Source organism: Triturus cristatus, chromosome 4_1, assembly GCF_964204655.1.
Source record: "Triturus cristatus chromosome 4_1, aTriCri1.1, whole genome shotgun sequence".
NCBI lineage: Eukaryota > Metazoa > Chordata > Amphibia > Caudata > Salamandridae > Triturus > Triturus cristatus.
This window is the reverse complement of record NC_140585.1, coordinates 133,380,704-133,385,703: the sequence shown is the minus strand read 5'-3', so window position 1 is coordinate 133,385,703 and position 5,000 is coordinate 133,380,704. Positions and strand designations below refer to the sequence as shown.

The window sequence follows — 5,000 nt, the reverse complement described above, 5'->3', positions numbered from 1 at the left end:
TCACACAATCTGCTTTACATTCAGAGTGGAAAAAGTATTTTCCAATACTCTTGTAGTCCTCACTTTCTCAGTACTAATCATTAATAAAGTGGAGTACATACTGTAAACTCATTCAGGTTGCATCTTCAGTCTAACTACTTGTGCATTTTAGTGGCATTAAAAAGTGCTTCTATGCTGACGCACTGAATATGTAATAGGTTTGCAGAATTTTGACGTGACAGAATGGGTTTTTAGCTTAAGTGTGTGTAGAAGAACTGCAAGGTGTGTGCCTATGTGTGCATAGAGTGCTACATTGGTAAAATCTGTATGATTTGGGCAGTTAAAGTGCTGATTTTGCCTCCGAGTAAGAAAAGTACTACACAAAATGTATAAAGGATCGGCACATTGGCTGCCTTTGCTGATGCCCCCGTTGCCTAATTTGTAGTGCAATGGTTAAGTTGCAGAGTGTGGTTGAACTTGGTTAGGAGACTTAGTGCCTCTTTCCGTGTCCTACTGATGATAAGGATGGCTTGATACCATTTTCTAAGCCCAGTATATTGAGAAAAGAAGTAAGTGAAGAAGAAGTGTGGAGTCGAAAGTGGTTCTCCAATTTCTCTCCACTTGCTAAAATTGCAAAGTCTCCATTATAGCATAGAAGAGAGCGTTAAAGTCGGGGATGGAAGAGGATGAAAATGGGAAGTTTACTTATAGAGAGAAGTGAGAAATGCCCTGTGTGCACACACCGGTGTCTGACCATAGAATACATTTAAATAATGCCTCTAGAAAAGAGCTATGCATGTGTGCCTCAGTGGCCTAATGGATAAGGCACTGGTCTCCTAAGCCAGGGATTGTGGGTTTAAGTCCCATCTGAGGTGATAACAAAAATCCTCCCTCTTTCTTTTCCAGAAAATTAGGTAGATTTATTACATGCTTCCTCTCAGAAGTTTATGAGGGATTATGTACTTTGAAACGGTCCCATTTTACTTGTGTACACTTCACAGTCATGTTAGTGTTCTGAAACTGCAAAGTAGATTCTTAAATGCCTATTTTTGTGAGATGCATTTTCGACCGGCCAGAACATATTCCTTTGGAAAAAATGATATGAATTGGATTGGTGTGAATCTTGTTTCTAGAGGTGGTGACAGGCTTTCAGCTACTTGAATAGGTCAAGCCAGGATTCATAAAACTTATACAACCTATGTGAGTGTGAAAAATTAGCATATGCAGGAAGGAGCAATTTGTACTACTTTCAAAACAGTTTCACTCCACGTCTGGAAACGTCCAGAGCTATGTAGAGCATACAAATGAGCTTTAAACTCATGAGGAAAGAGGTTTGTATGGAAAAAGGAAAACAAAAGCATATCGTACTCATAAAATTCTCAATATATAGATTCCAAAAAAGTGCTTCCAGCGAAAAGAGCTGAAAGAACACTATGGGATGTAAATCTGAAAACCTTTCAATAATATGTTCTCAATCCATGCATACCACCTACATGATAAAAATCATCTCAGGTGGACGGATGACCGCGTGGCCTAATGGATAAGGCGTCTGACTTCGGATCAGAAGATTGAGGGTTCGAGTCCCTTCGTGGTCGTTTTTGGCCAATGGTCACACAATCTGCTTTACATTCAGAGTGGAAAAAGTATTTTCCAATACTCTTGTAGTCCTCACTTTCTCAGTACTAATCATTAATAAAGTGGAGTACATACTGTAAACTCATTCAGGTTGCATCTTCAGTCTAACTACTTGTGCATTTTAGTGGCATTAAAAAGTGCTTCTATGCTGACGCACTGAATATGTAATAGGTTTGCAGAATTTTGACGTGACAGAATGGGTTTTTAGCTTAAGTGTGTGTAGAAGAACTGCAAGGTGTGTGCCTATGTGTGCATAGAGTGCTACATTGGTAAAATCTGTATGATTTGGGCAGTTAAAGTGCTGATTTTGCCTCCGAGTAAGAAAAGTACTACACAAAATGTATAAAGGATCGGCACATTGGCTGCCTTTGCTGATGCCCCCGTTGCCTAATTTGTAGTGCAATGGTTAAGTTGCAGAGTGTGGTTGAACTTGGTTAGGAGACTTAGTGCCTCTTTCCGCGTCCTACTGATGATAAGGATGGCTTGATACCATTTTCTAAGCCCAGTATATTGAGAAAAGAAGTAAGTGAAGAAGAAGTGTGGAGTCGAAAGTGGTTCTCCAATTTCTCTCCACTTGCTAAAATTGCAAAGTCTCCATTATAGCATAGAAGAGAGCGTTAGAGTCGGGGATGGAAGAGGATGAAAATGGGAAGTTTACTTATAGAGAGAAGTGAGAAATGCCCTGTGTGCACACACCGGTGTCTGACCATAGAATACATTTAAATAATGCCTCTAGAAAAGAGCTATGCATGTGTGCCTCAGTGGCCTAATGGATAAGGCACTGGCCTCCTAAGCCAGGGATTGTTGGTTCAAGTCCCATCTGAGGTGGTAACAAAAATCCTCCCTCTTTCTTTTCCGGAAAATTAGGTAGATTTATTACATGCTTCCTCTCAGAAGTTTATGAGGGATCAGGTACTGTGAAACAGTCCCATTTTACTTGTGTACACTTCACAGTCATGTTAGTGTTCTGAAACTGCAAAGTAGATTCTTAAATGCCTATTTTTGTGAGATGCATTTTCGACCGTCCAGAACATATTCCTTTGGAAAAAATGATATGAATTGGATTGGTGTGAATCTTGTTTCTAGAGGTGGTGATAGGCTTTCAGCTACTTGAATAGGTCAAGCCAGGATTCATAAAACGTATACAACCTATGTGAGTGTGAAAAATTAGCATATGCAGGAAGGAGCAATTTGTACTACTTTCAAAACAGTTTCACTCCACGTCTGGAAACGTCCAGAGCTATGTAGAGCATACAAATGAGCTTTAAACTCATGAGGAAAGAGGTTTGTATGGAAAAAGGAAAACAAAAGCATATCGTACTCATAAAATTCTCAATATATAGATTCCAAAAAAGTGCTTCCAGCGAAAAGAGCTGAAAGAACACTATGGGATGTAAACCTGAATACCTTTCAATAATCCATGCATACCACCATCCATGCATACCACCTACATGATAAAAATCATCTCAGGTGGACGGATGACCGCGTGGCCTAATGGATAAGGCGTCTGACTTCGGATCAGAAGATTGAGGGTTCGAGTCCCTTCGTGGTCGTTTTTGGCCAATGGTCACACAATCTGCTTTACATTCAGAGTGGAAAAAGTATTTTCCAATACTCTTGTAGTCCTCACTTTCTCAGTACTAATCATTAATAAAGTGGAGTACATACTGTAAACTCATTCAGGTTGCATCTTCAGTCTAACTACTTGTGCATTTTAGTGGCATTAAAAAGTGCTTCTATGCCAACGCACTGAATATGTAATAGGTTTGCAGAATTTTGACGTGACAGAATGGGTTTTTAGCTTAAGTGTGTGTAGAAGAACTGCAAGGTGTGTGCCTATGTGTGCATAGAGTGGTACATATGTAAAATCTGTATGATTTGGGCAGTTAAAGTGCTGATTTTGCCTCCGAGTAAGAAAAGTACTACACAAAATGTATAAAGGATCGGCACATTAGCTGCCTTTGCTGATGCCCACGTTGCCTAATTTGTAGTGCAATGGTTAAGTTGCAGAGTGTGGTTGAACTTGGTTAGGAGACTTAGTGCCTCTTTCCGTGTCCTACTGATGATAAGGATGGCTTGATACCATTTTCTAAGCCCAGTATATTGAGAAAAGAAGTAAGTGAAGAAGAAGTGTGGAGTCGAAAGTGGTTCTCCAATTTCTCTCCACTTGCTAAAATTGCAAAGTCTCTGTTATAGCATAGAAGAGAGCGTTAAAGTCGGGGATGGAAGAGGATGAAAATGGGAAGTTTACTTATAGAGAGAAGTGAGAAATGCCCTGTGTGCACACCCCGGTGTCTGACCATAGAATACATTTAAATAATGCCTCTAGAAAAGAACTATGCATGTGTGCCTCAGCGGCCTAATGGATAAGGCACTGGCCTCCTAAGCCAAGGATTGTGGGTTCAAGTCCCATCTGAGGTGATACCAAAAATCCTCCCTCTTTCTTTTCCAGAAAATTAGGTAGATTTATTACATGCTTCCTCTCGGAAGTTTATGAGGGATTAGGGACTTTGAAACTGTCCCATTTTACTTGTGTACACTTCACAGTCATGTTAGTGTTCTGAAACTGCAAAGTAGATTTTTAAATGCCTATTTTTGTGAGATGCATTTTCGACCGGCCAGAACATATTCTTTTGGAAAAAATGATTTGAAATGGATTGGTGTGAATCTTGTTTCTAGAGGTGGTGACAGGCTTTCAGCTACTTGAATAGGTCAAGCCAGGATTCAAAAACTTATACAACCTATGTGAGTGTGAAAAATTAGCATATGCAGGAAGGAGCAATTTGAACTACTTTCAAAACAGTTTCACTCCACGTCTGGAAACGTCCAGAGCTATGTAGAGCATACAAATGAGCTTTAAACTCATGAGGAAAGAGGTTTGTATGGAAAAAGGAAAACAAAAGCATATCGTACTCATAAAATTCTCAATATATAGATTCCAAAAAAGTGCTTCCAGCGAAAAGAGCTGAAAGAACACTATGGGATGTAAACCTGAATACCTTTCAATAATATGTTCTCCATCCATGCATACCACCTACATGATAAAAATCATCTCAGGTGGACGGATGACCGCGTGGCCTAATGGATAAGGCGTCTGACTTCGGATCAGAAGATTGAGGGTTCGAGTCCCTTCGTAGTCGTTTTTGGCCAATGGTCACACAATCTGCTTTACATTCAGAGTGGAAAAAGTATTTTCCAATACTCTTGTAGTCCTCACTTTCTCATTACTAATCATTAATAAAGTGGAGTACATACTGTAAACTCATTCAGGTTGCATCTTCAGTCTAACTACTTGTGCATTTTAGTGGCATTAAAAAGTGCTTCTATGCCGACGCACTGAATATGTAATAGGTTTGCAGAATTTTGAAGTGACAGAATGGGTTTTT

General features: G+C 39.7%; 3 non-coding genes across 3 annotated transcripts; all 3 read left to right on the top strand.

Annotated features, from left to right (window-relative positions):
* Nucleotides 1–1,501: 1,501 nt before the first annotated feature.
* TRNAR-UCG (transfer RNA arginine (anticodon UCG)) lies at nt 1,502–1,574 on the top strand. Its single transcript has one exon. It is a non-coding gene; the product is annotated as a tRNA-Arg (tRNA).
* Nucleotides 1,575–3,094: 1,520 nt separating this feature from the next.
* Nucleotides 3,095–3,167, top strand: TRNAR-UCG (transfer RNA arginine (anticodon UCG)). The gene has a single exon. It is a non-coding gene; the product is annotated as a tRNA-Arg (tRNA).
* A 1,514-nt stretch (nt 3,168–4,681) lies between these two features.
* TRNAR-UCG (transfer RNA arginine (anticodon UCG)) lies at nt 4,682–4,754 on the top strand. The gene has a single exon. It is a non-coding gene; the product is annotated as a tRNA-Arg (tRNA).
* The last annotated feature ends 246 nt before the right edge of the window (nt 4,755–5,000 follow it).